We start from the raw sequence: 13,519 nt of genomic DNA on the forward strand, positions 1-13,519 counted from the left end.
CACTTTCACTTTAATGAAAGTATTTCCGCTGGGATACTAGAAAGTCCCTGTCAACTCTCTAAAAATGGGTTATATTTCTGGCATGCATACACACGCACGCGCGCAAAGACTACACACAGCCCACACACACACACACACACACACCTCAAACAAACAAACACACACTCTTATATATATTATTATTATTATATATATATTATTATTATTATATATATATATATATATATATATATATATAGTATATATAATATAAAATTATATATATATGCTGTGATCAGATCCCTATCAAGCCTTATTTGTAAATATCCGTATTTAATAATAAAGTAGTAACTTTTGGTATCAGTTCATTTTTAAAGGCTAAGTTTTGTATTTGAGTGGAGTTTTAATTGCCATTTCAGGTCCCGCACTATGGGTCAGAACATAAACCTTGGTCTGTCCTCAGTCAAAGTTCTGATTCCTTGCCAAACAAACATTTTGTGGGATTTAATATCCCAAGTACGTACCTGGTGCAACTGGATGTCCAAAAAAAACAGTCACTCTATGATTAATATGTTTGGTGTAAATCTGGGGAATATGCTGTACAGCAGCGTCTGCTATGAAATAGTTAAATCAGAAATTACTTGGAAAAGTTAAAGTCCCAATTTTTAATCCAGTAGAAACCTTGATCTGAGGGAGCGCAATTCCAGCGAAAGAAGCCCACTGATGTACCTGAGTTTAAGCAGTCGTTTAAATGAGAGACATTTTTTGGTTTAGTTTTTTTGTTGACACTAAATTTATTAAAATTGTAGATTAGGGTCTGGTGAGATATTGTGAAACAACTATCTAAATTGCGATTTTTTTGACAAGATATTGCGATTGTGATTTGCATGTTAAATTGCGAAAGTCAACGCTTCAAGCTTCAGTATTGTCAATAATGTGCAGCACACAGTATGCAGTATCATACCCCTGAAGAACAAAGCAGGAAATTCTTTTCCATTAAACAACCATTACAAAATTGCCTTTTTGTTTTTGGTCAATATTCCAATTCGGACAATTACGTGTCGTTCTACCGGTCTGGTTTCCATCGTGCCATGATGATTAACCTGCCCCAACAATACAAATCCATCAAATAGACATCATTCTCGTTTACATTAAAACCAATCCAGTCCCCATTAACGCCCTGAAAAATCCATTTCATTATTTTCTTTACTAGTGTTGTTTGGGAGGGTTCTATATTTATTTAGGGTATTTTTAAAAAAAATTTTTAGTACAGTAGATACGATTATAATGGGATAAACTATCTTTTACAGAACATAAGTGTAAATACTGCATATTCACTGGAAAAGATATACTATCATCTAAATAAATAAAGAACTGTATTTCTTTAGTCGCACACTTATTAAAGTATTACCTCGGTTGCCTGGTAATTTGGGTTTTTTTCAAGAACAAGTGGAAAAAGTGTGAATGGTTTTCCTGTCATCAAAGTGAAACTGAAATTAGCAAGCAGTTAGACTGAATTTACCATTCGTTTTTAAACGCGAAGACAGGCGCGAGTCGGCCCGAAGTGAGCGCGCGTTTCGTCAATCCTCATCCCTAAACGCCAGCTGCGCTCCGTGTAGATTTGCGGGCCAGGGCCGCGGACGCGAATATAACCCGAGGGTTTACGGGACCAGAGCTGCGGTGGAGTGCGATAAGGGTGTTAACGGCCTCGGTCCCGTGACGCGGAGATCCGCCAACGGGCGTGGGGAAGAGGAGGAACAGAGTAATGAGAAGCATTCAGAGAAGCAGGCTGTGTGCCCGTTCCTTCTGAATTGGGAATAGCGAACCTTCAAAAATAAGGTATGCTCTTGGATATGCATTGTGACGCAGCACTCTGCAAAAAATACTTTTTGTTCGTTTGTCATGTCGTTTTAGAAGCTTAATTGACCATAACGTTTTTTCGTTTCATTATTTTACTTCGGCCTAACTAATTGATCTGTCACTGTAGACGCCAAAATCCCCTCGACTCGGGCTCCTCTCCCCCGCTGTCGTTCGGTTTTTTTTATTATTATTATTTATGTTTTTTTTAAATGGTAGGCCGTTTACGCAATTGACTAGTGCAAGTGCTGATTGGGGAGAAATGAGGGTGCGATCACTCTATTGGTTAGTAAGACTGTCTGCCACTCAAGGCTGGAGCAAGGGGGGTTTTTCATGCCTCTGGCTCGGGAACAGGTAATTATGCGTCCCCCTCGCAGGCTTTTTGCGATTTGCAATCGCAAACGTCTCAAATCGGCGATTGTCGATGCGATTTCGACTAATCGCAACAGCCACGATGTAAGACTCAAGACAAATCTGAGTGCAACCTCTTACCTGACAATGGAGGAAATTCAAATTATCATATGAACTCTCAGTTAATGTTAGTGCAATAAAAACCATATGCATGCTTATAAATAAAATGCTGTTAACAGTAATAATTACCCTTGACGTAGGTGATGTCATGGACAGTAACACACAACGAAACAAAGGAAAATGGTTCTGTTGTCCCCATATTTTCACTCAGTTTTGATGAAAACCTATTAGGTTACACCAGGACCGATTATAAGTAATAAATTGACCCTACGCATGACTTGAGGTTATATTACAGGCAGCAGTTTTTCCTCCATAACCACGCAATTTACCAGGTCTGAGGAAGCCCTGAACGAAACACTGAAAGAGTATATTGTGTTTTCTGTCCATCTGAAGTCAGTTAAACACAAGTATAGTCCAGATAGTACGTTTACGTTTTCATCTGGTTCTTTATTGCCACAGCTCGTCTCCCCCATAAGTCAAAGTCTAAAACTGGTTCTAATGTGTATAGGAGTACTCTCTTTGCCCTGTCCCTTTACCACAGTTCCACTGACACACATATGAAACTTAATGTGTTCAAATCCAGCTCTACACATGTAACTCACACTTCCAGATTATCTCCGCTTTGGGAGGATGCTTGGTGTGATATTATTAATACCTGTGGATTTTACGGGAATTTCATGGAGTTACCAATATTGACTTCTGAAACGTCACGTTCCGTACTAGGAGAACCCGTCGGGTCCTGCAATCAGGCAATGACAGTTGTACTGGACTCATCAAGAGTTTGACACAGGCTGTTATTTAATTACAAACAGTTATTTCAGATGACATGCATTTAAAATCATACGATTAGATTAACTAGCTTATAAGTCTTTAGAACCCTCATCTTACATTTATGCACCATACCAAGGTTTTGTCAACGTGAGATGGAAGAGGAAACAAAGCACGTTCTGGAACTCTAATTGGTTTTGGATTTTGTAGATTGTGTTTGTGTTCAAAGTTTAAAATAAGACGTAACAAAACTATGAGTGTTACGATCTTAAAGTTCGAAACTCTCATTTGACAAACAGTACTGTGTGTGGATACGAGATCTAACCTAACGATAATAGCGGATGTATATTAGGACCAAATGGCCCTCACAAGGCATTAGTAGAATCCCAGTACAATTCTTGACCTTGTGGGGGAATTTTGTTTTTTTTGTTTTGGTCCCCCATAGGAAACAATAGAAAATACACACAAGCACACACAGTAACACAAAACTTACCACAGGTACAAACAAGACTGTATTTTATAGGGAATAATTAACAATGACAATAATCCGCTGTCGCCAACAGGGGACTGTTCTGTCTGACAAAAGGCCAAAAACACTGTTCAAGCAACCAGGAGAGTCCAAAACACGACCGGCATAACTGAACATCTCAATCGAGTAAAACACCTGGGGTGCCATCAGTGTTTACAGTGAACGCCTGCTGAAAACTGTGGAAACAAAAACAAGTCCACCTTTGGAAAGTTATCATCCCTCCACCTCCAGGTACTCTGGCATGATACCAGCTAATCTGATGTAAAATGCTTTTTGGTTCTTGTCTCTTTTTTAATCATTCCATACTGATCCAGTGGCAGTGGTCCTCAGTTATGATCCTGAGATATGTTGATTTAGTTATTTTTCAGTCGTACGTCATTGAGGTATTGTTATTTTATTACATGTTTATGGTATGAATGGATACCGATCAAATAATCCTTTACTTCATTATTACCTAAGAAAAAAGCTGAACCGGTTTATATTTATAACAAGTCTTTTTTAAGCCGCTGCAGGTTTGCTATTGAGTACAATATATTTGCAACTCTGCCATCCTGAAATAACAGCCTTTTTTTCAAAGGGTGTTATTAACCATCTTGTTAAATTTAATTTTGTGATATCATGTGTATTTTCGGCACATCGGGCTCTGGTTATAAAAAATAAAAAACACCTTGTTCGAAAACAATATTACTGGCAGATAGCAGCATCAAGCATCAAGGCTTTTTTGACTTACAAAAATAAACCATTGATTTTCAATAGTCAAGTAAATTAAGCATTAAGATTAAACCCTCTTACATAATCCACAGCTTAATTGCAGATTTATAAATCCTTCCAGTCTTGACGGACTGATTTGAAATCTCCCTTCACATTTAGTCCAGTGAGCTGTGTAAAAGACATGAGCTTCTTTCGCGTATTTCCCACGCCAGGCCTGAAGTGCACTTGGGATTCTGATGTTGATGTTCCCCGACCATGGTTTTTATTTAATGGTATTGTAACATGTTTTTCTTTTACCATTGTTTTTGTTTTTCCACTTCCATTTGTTGTTTATATTCCATTCATCCATGCCCTTGGGTTGTAAACGTAGGGTTTTTTCAGGTTACCTCAGAAAGGAAATGGTTAAAAAAAGTGCAACGAGAGGAAGATTGGCGAGAATGCCGTCATCCCCGATACATTTATCAAGGACGTGACAGACATGTTTCTACATGTTCAAATTGGCACTTATAAGGGTCAACCTGTAAACAACACATTCAGGCATAACCAGTTCAACATAATTTGGGTAAACATGCACTTTTTTTTTGCATAGAACATATTTTTTTTTTTAAACTTGCACAGAAAGGCAGTTTAAACAGCCGTTTTCTAAAATCCAGCACATACATTTAGAGTTTGTCATTTTCACAACAACAAATTATTTGAGAAATATTGATTAGTAGATCATGTTTAGGACAACATATGCAAACCAGTTAACTGCATACAGCAATAGCCTGTATAGAGAATATGACGCTACATTTTTCAAATTTTTTCTAATGTCCGTTGTCCATTCTGTTTGGTTTTTTTCATCACTAATTAATAGTCTTCTTTGTCTTTTTGTGCTTCCTTTGCAGTGACACTAAAAAAACCATCAACTTAAAATCCAGATAATTGGGCAGTCGCCTCATTTCTTGTACAAATTTTTACAGATTCAGAGTTTGGAGCTCACTGCTAACGAAAAAAAACTACATATAGAGCACCAAGTTTCGATGAGGTTTACATTATGTTCATCTATTTTTATAATTTCATAGTATATGGTCTTTATTCCTATTAAGTATCATTCATTTCTCACTAAAAGATTTAAATACCTATAAAACTGCAATCTTTTACTGCTTAAGAGTATAGAATCAATGAAAACAAAGAAATGTAAACAATGCGAGTAATGTACCAACCCACATTTTTAAGCATTGCTTGGTGGAGCTATTATTGCCTCATGTAGTTGTAGCGCCATAATGTCCATGCATTAACAAGACTCCCACCACAGCGTCCTAACCCTATTATTATGTTGATGTGTTTATAGATTAAACAAGTAAAAAGGGTCCTAGATAGCGATTATAAATTGGACTATGACTCAAGCTGCAAGTACAGAGCCAGAGTGCAGATCATCGTCTCAAGTGATTGTGGGAGACGGGAAGAGTGAACTGAGGGAACTAGGTGTGAATATGGTACGTCTGCGCCTAGTAAATAACATCATATTCAACTATGATAATCACTTTGTTTGAGATTTGTCAAGGTATTAGGACGGTACTTCATATTTTATGCAAAAGCAACAAGAAAGCCTGCAACAAGGGTTTTAAAACAGTAAAATAAAAAAAATGTTAGTTTTCCAGCTGAGCCTAAACTTTTGACTGATAGTTTATGTACGAGTTACTTTCATATCATTCAAATGACAATGTGCTTTTCCTCTTGGACTTTGATAGTTGACTTGAATGGCTTTTCTTTGTTGCTGTTTAGTAGTTAGGTGAGAACAGAGGTCAAAGTTGCCGTGCATGCTGGCTTGCATTAGTATCCCATCTCCTGCCTTTTACTGTTTCCTGATAGTTTTCTCTCGTGCTGCTCAGAAGGGGGATGAATGATTTAGATTTCAGTTTTCTGTCTATATTGAAAGAACAAATTAAACAATATTATTGCATATACATATGTTATTGTAGAGTTTAAGATTCCTTAATTCATTATTTGTACGTCTGTGTTTAGAGTTAAAAATGGGCCAATCTTTTTAAAAACTGGATATCAATTGATTTACCGAGCCCTGAAATTCACATGTCTTCCTTCAGACATAAAGCATCATTTCCCAAAAGCCCAGATCCACGCTTATCTTTAAGACATGTTTCATCAACAACATCAGAACCGGCAGAGGACCTACGGTAAATTGTGTGCATCCACAAGTCATTATTCTATTTTCACAATCATAAAAAACGTTTAGAAGTCACACTTCGCTTGTACACCAAATTTCATTAATATTTCTTGATTTCAATCTGTTCCCACAGAGTACTGCAATTGGCAGACTGTATATCCCTATTGAAGAAATCGTAGAAAACAAGATACGTCTCGATCCCTGAGACCCACTTATCCAACCAAGACAAGAGAACTAAAGCAGCTGTGAAAATTTTCTGAATGACGAAAATATATCCGGTAAATCAGGATGGACTCCTGGGTGCACTAAACCTTACACTTTGGTGAAAAGGGTCTATGCTGGCTGTTGTCATCTGTTGTATAATTCCATTTATTAATTGCATAAATGAATAACTCCGCTCCATATACCTTTTTTTCAATGGACTTCAACCTCACTTATTGCAATTTGCCAGTACTGCTTTCCTCAGCACGACATTGCGTGGTTGTAATTTGAATGGAATTGGAGATAAGAAAGACTTTCCCTGGGGCAGTTTGGTTGGTTCTGAGTTACTGGTAGTAAGCTCACACTGTACCCCACTCAGGGTACAGAGGCGCAACATCATACAGCATCAGCAGCTTAGTAGAGGAACACTCCAAAAAGATTCATGGATATGTAAATTGTGACTTTTGAAGGTTTTCGTGCACAGCCGTACTGACTTTCCATGCTTGTTTATACAGCCACACTTATGCTCGTGTGTTTTTTTCACAAAGCTTACAAACTGAACTGTAACTGCTACCAAATGGTTTTGTAAAAAAAGACTTTTAAAGAAATTATGTTTTCTATACACTGTGAAATGTTACGTGTATAAAAATGTGGTTTACTTATTGCAGAAAGGAAATGTTTTTGACTTAACTGTATAGTACGCCTGTGGTTCACAACTTTGTCTGGTGGCTAAACAAATGGATATAGACCCAAAGAATGGATATAGAAAGACACATGGCAAATATTCAGACATTCAAAAATAAAAATATTTTCAATATAGTTTTAAATAAATTGTATATCAAATATGTTTGGTGTGATATAAAATTTGGTCGTAGGTTTCAATAACTTTATGTTTCATGTGAATAGTAAGTAGCAAAGTATTTTCCTGTAATTTAAATTGTTTGCAATAACTAGGCGCTGGTTTAGAGGTGATCATTTAATTATTCGACGGAGCAAAAAGGGAGGGTTTTTTGTCTAAGAAAGACTATGATTTAAAAAGAGGCAATATCTTTTAGAATTGTATTATGGTTTACGTAATAACGGTGTTAGGTCCATATAACTACTAATACTTTGTTTTATAGCAGCTCTTTAAATATTTCATTTCCTGAATCTAACAGTACTAAAGTTATTCCAGCACATAAACACCACTCATAGTGAGCCTTGTTGGCTCAAAACGGCTGTTGAATGCGGAGATGTTTCAAAACACTTTTAGACCTTTTTTTCTCAAAAAAAATCCAATGGATGGTTATCTTGTTGACCGCTATCTCTCCTAAAATAAATACATTTTTTTTTACTGATTTTTCATGATTTCATCTATTCATCCCTATTTAAAGAAAAGGTCGAACGCACTCCGCCGACTCTGATGAGTACGTCTTCTTCATATAAATAATTGACAGTGTCTCTGCTAAATATTTCAAAATCTTCACCAAATATCCAACTACGAGTCTTTAGCTTTTCCAAGGAGAGATTTTGTCAGGATACTTAGGTTCAGACCGAGGATATTACTGTTTGAAACATGTATGGCAAGTGGGGGCCCACCGTGGCCGGTGCAGCTACAGGTTAAGAAATATGAATACCTTCTTTATTCCCGTTATTGTCTTTCTACATGTGCAAAAGTGGATATTTCATTCCCTTGAAATGTTATTTATCATATCCTACTACATATGTTTGTCGAGGTTTGTCTATGTGTACATACGTAGTTTATTATTTATGTATGTAGTATAAATTATTAGGCCGATATTAGTCTAATCGTTATACTATCTTTAGGAATTACCGTATTTATTTATTTACAACAAAAATTACAGGTGTTCTACCTGTATTTTGGTATTTTACAACCTGGCATTCCATGGTTTTAGAGCAATTATTATATAGGATTTATATATATATATATATATATGATATATATCTGATATATTAGATGTGTGGTGGGTCAATTTCCCACTAATTCGACGGGACGCTACTGACTCAATTCCATAAATGGAGATAGTGAGAAGAGAGAGAGAAGAGAGAGAGTGAGAGAGAGAGAGAGAGAGAGAGAGAGAGATAGATAGAGAGAGAGAGAGAGAGAGGAGAGTGAAATAGAGAGAGAAGAGATGAGAGATGAGAGAGAGAGAGGTGGAGTCCCACACTCCACCCCACTGCAGCCATGCAGCCTGACAGTGTCACCTGTGTGCCAACAAGCTCAGCATTCACTCTCTGCTTTGATCTACGAGGCTGACGGAGGGCGATATTTTATGTACTTGAAAGTTCTTATGACGAGCACTAGTAGACCACATAAAAATGTAAACTGGAAAATGTAAAAATTATTCGCGTTTTTGATTAGCTTACATCAGCAACGGATTACGGGACGTAACATTTGATTTCAGACAGAACACCGATAAAACCTTGAACGGATGTTTCGCGTGTGCTATCTCACTTCATATGCTATGCTGCTCTCTGTTCACGCATGTTCTTCTTCTTCGGATTGAATGCGAGTCAGGTTTACACTGCAGTTTTTGCGCTCCCCTTAAGTTTCCTATTACAGCGCTGCGGGATATATAATAATATACATATATCATATATACATTATATATATATATATATATATAGACATATATTATATATATATATTATATATATATAATATATATATATATATATATATATATATAATATATATATATACTATACCACACATATACATAATATTAACATATAATATATATATATATGTATATATATATAATCCCTTGAAGCCCCAGCCTTTTACTTTGGCATAGTTCTATAACTTGTATTTTTTTGGAATGCAGGTTAATACATGTAAAGGAAAAAAAATTATATATATTATAAATATATTCTATATATATATAGAGATATATTATATATAACCTATATAGATATATATATATATAGATACATATATATAATCTACATATATCATAGACATATATATTTCTCTATATATATATATATCTAATATATCTATCTATATATATATATATGATATATAATTTTTTTTTTTCCTTTAATTTTATTAAACATGCTTCAAAATACAGTATTATAGAACATATGCCAAGTAAAAGAGCCTGGGGTGCAGGATTACCAAACAATTACAATCAAAAGCGCTTGCGGATATCCTGTATTATTTTCCCGAAACCTGTGACGTCAGTGACCTTCTTCTGAAGAACACCCGCCAGTGTGTTATGACTAAACCTAATTCATGTCTCATCTTGCTCCCCGCAGTAGTTTATTAGTTACTGCTGCAAACAACAGAATTTTACTACCGCTACTAAATTTGTTGAACGTTGTTGTTGTTTTAAGTTTCTCTCCATTCTCCTTCGGTCTTCATAACCTTGTTCCACTCCTCTTGAACCCCACAGAGCTCCAGAGCTACCCAGGAACCTGACCTTCAAATGGGAAACACCTTTCACACTTCGTTTGACATGGGAAAAGAAGCCGAAGGATCTGGAGCCAGATTGCAGCGTGAACTACACGGTGAACGCTATCCCTTCTCAGGTGTGTCACCTCTCAATCAGCTACACTTTAAAGAAGTATTTCCGCTGGGATACTAGAAAGTCTGTCAACTCTTAAAAATGTGTTATATTTCTACATGCATACATACATACATACATATATATATATATATAGATGCTGTGATCAGATCCTATCAAGCGCTTTGAGATGTAATTGAATCGTTATTATTTTTTAAATATTATTTAATAATAAGTATGTGAACCTTTTGGTATCAGTTTATTTAAAGGCTAAGTTTGAGTGAGTTTAGCAGTTCCCCGCACTATTGGCAGAACATAAACCTTGGTCTTCTCAGTCAAAGTCTGATCCTCGCCACAACATTTTGTGGGTTTAATATACAACAGTCTATTGTGCAACTGGATTGTCCAAAAAACAGTCACTCGATGATTAATATGTATGGTCGTCTGGAGGATATGCTGTACAGCAGGTCTGATATTAAATAGTTAAATCAGAAATTAATTTGAAAGTTAAAGTCCCAATTTTTAATCCAGTAGAAGCAGCTGTCCTGGGGAGAGCAATTCCAGCTAAGAAGCCCACTGATGTACCTGAGTTTAAGCTTGGCGTTTAATCACGATTTTTTTTTGGGTTTTAGTTCTTTAGTCAAACTAAATTTATTTAAATGTAGATCAAATCAACTGATTACAACCTCTTACCTTAAAATGGAGTGAATTCAATTAATCATATATGAACTCTCAGTTAATGTTCTGCAATAAAAACCAGCATGCTTAAAACAAATGCTGTTTTAAAATATTTTTACTTGATGTGTATGCTGTCACTTGACAAAAGAAAATGGTTCTGTTGTCCCACATTTCACTCAGTTTTATGAACATATGGAGTCAAAAAACCAGGACAGATTATATAGTATAATTGACCCTAGCATACTTTGTGTGTAGTACAAGCAGCAGTTTTCCTCCATAACCACGCAAATTTACCAGGTCTGAGAAGCCCTGAACAAACACTGGGAAGTTTATAGTGTGTTTTTTGTCCATCTGAAGTCAGTTAAAATAAAAGTAGGTCAGATGTGCGTTTACGTTTTTTCTGGTTCTTGTGCCACAGCTCTTCCCCCCACACTTAAGTCAAAGTCTCCACTGGGTTTATGTGTGTATTTATCTCTCTTTGCCCTTTTCCCTTTACACAGTTCTCACTGACACACATATGAAACTTAATGTGTTCAAATACATGTTACACATGTACTCACGCACAGATTATCCGATTTGGATGATCTTTGGTTGATATTGGTACCTGTGGCATTTTAGGGAATTTCAGAGTTGACTTATGTGCTTCTGAAAAGTCACTTCCGTCTAGGAGAACCAGTCGGGTCCAGCAAGCAGCAATGACGGTTATTACTGACATCATAAAGTTTGACACAAGCTGTATTTAATTAAAACCGGATTATTTAATATGACATTGATTTAAATCCATACCATTAGATTAACTAGCTTATAAGGATCTTGAGACCACTCATGCTTACGTATGCACAATACCAAAGGTTGTCCAAGGAGTGAGGAGGGGAAGAGGAAACAAAGCAAGTTCTGGAACTCTATTCTTTTGGATTTTTGTGATTGTGTTTGTGTTCAAAATTTTAAATGTCTGACGGAACAAAATATAGGCGTTACAATATTAAAGTTCGAAACTCATTTGAAACTTGTACTGTGTGTATATAGATTAAACCTGTATATAGATGATGTTATGCGGACCAAATGGCCCCACAGAGAGTAATACCAGTAAATTTTGACATTGTAGGAAATTTTTTTAATTTTTTTGTCCCCCCATTGAGGAAACAATTAATACACACACACACACACACACACACACACAGTAACACAAAATGAACACAGGTACAAACAGACTGTATTTTATAGTGATAATTAACATGAAAATCCGCTGTCACCAACAGGACTGTTCTGAAAAAGCCATAACAATATCCTATACCACGAGGAGTCAAAACCACGACCTGCAAGAAGCTGGAATATCCCCCAATGTGAGCGGACTGTGCATCCCGGTGTTAAAGTGAACCCTGAAGAATAATAATGGAAACAAAAAACAAGTCCACCTTTGGAAATTAGCATCCCTCCACCTCAATTTACTCTGCATGATAGCCAGCTATCTGATGTAAAAATGCTTTTTGGTTCTTTGTCCCTTTTTAATGATTCATACTATTGATCCAGTGGCAGTGGTCTCAGTTATGATGATCATGAAGTATGTTTATTAGTTTATTCAGTGGTAAAGTCATTGAGGTATTTTTTATTTTAGTACATGTTATGGTATGAATGGGTACTGATCAAAAGAGTCTATTTTACTTCATTTTTACCTAGAAAAAAAAGCTGCAAGAGTTTATATTATAACAGAATTCTTTTTTTAAGAGCTGTAGGTTTTATATTGAGGAATTTACAATATAGTTTTTCAATAATCCATCCTGAAATAACAGCCTTTTTCAAGGGTGTTGTAACCATCTTTGTGATATCATGTGTTTTGACCATCGGGCTCTGTTAAAAAAAAACAAAAAAAACATTGTTGACCAGCCATATGCAGAATAGCAGCTGATTAGCAGCTTGTTTTTATATTTATTGTTCGTTTTTCTGGTTTTTAGGAATAATAGCATCTTTCCTGCTTTGCCCTTTTTGCCTCACTTTAACTGAATCACAGAATCAATGTCATACAATGTGTGTACATAAAGGTGTTCATGTGTTAATGTATTCATGTGCATGCGACTTGGTGATGTCACCTCTTACATAATCCACAGCTTAATTTCATATTTATAAATTTCCAGTCTTGAGGACTGATTTGAAATCACCACATTTATTCCAGTGAGGCTGGTGAAAAACATGAGCTTCGAGTATTCCCGCGACAGGCTGAAGTGCACTTGGGATTCTGATGTTGATGTCCCAGACCTTGGTTTTTATTACTGGTATGTTTTTCTTACCATTGTTTTGTATATTTCACTTTCATTTGTTGTTTATATTCCATTCATCCATGCATTGGTTGTAAACGTATGTTTTTCAGGTTATCTCAGAAAAAAATGGTAAAAAAGTGCAACGAGATGAAGACTGGAGAATGCGTCATCAACGATACATTTCACAACGAAGAAATGTTCTACCTGTTCAATGGCACTTATAAGGGTCAACCTGTAAACAACACATTCAAGAATAAGAGTGTAATGCATTCCGGTAAACATGCACTTTTTTTTTGCATAGAACATATTTTTTTTTAAACCTGCACAGAAAGGCAGTTAAACAGCCAGTTTTCTAAAATACAGCACACTACGTTTATAGTTGTCATTTTCACAG

The 13,519-nt window shown here is 36.0% G+C and overlaps 1 long non-coding RNA gene across 1 annotated transcript; it reads left to right on the top strand.

Annotated features, from left to right (window-relative positions):
- Nucleotides 1-3,814: 3,814 nt before the first annotated feature.
- On the top strand, nt 3,815-13,405 carry LOC122142881. Its single transcript, XR_006158830.1, has 3 exons — nt 3,815-3,835; nt 13,041-13,140; nt 13,236-13,405. It is a non-coding gene; the product is annotated as an uncharacterized LOC122142881 (long non-coding RNA).
- Nucleotides 13,406-13,519: the final 114 nt, after the last annotated feature.

The sequence above is a fragment of the Cyprinus carpio genome, unplaced genomic scaffold (genome assembly GCF_018340385.1).
Source record: "Cyprinus carpio isolate SPL01 unplaced genomic scaffold, ASM1834038v1 S000000351, whole genome shotgun sequence".
NCBI lineage: Eukaryota > Metazoa > Chordata > Actinopteri > Cypriniformes > Cyprinidae > Cyprinus > Cyprinus carpio.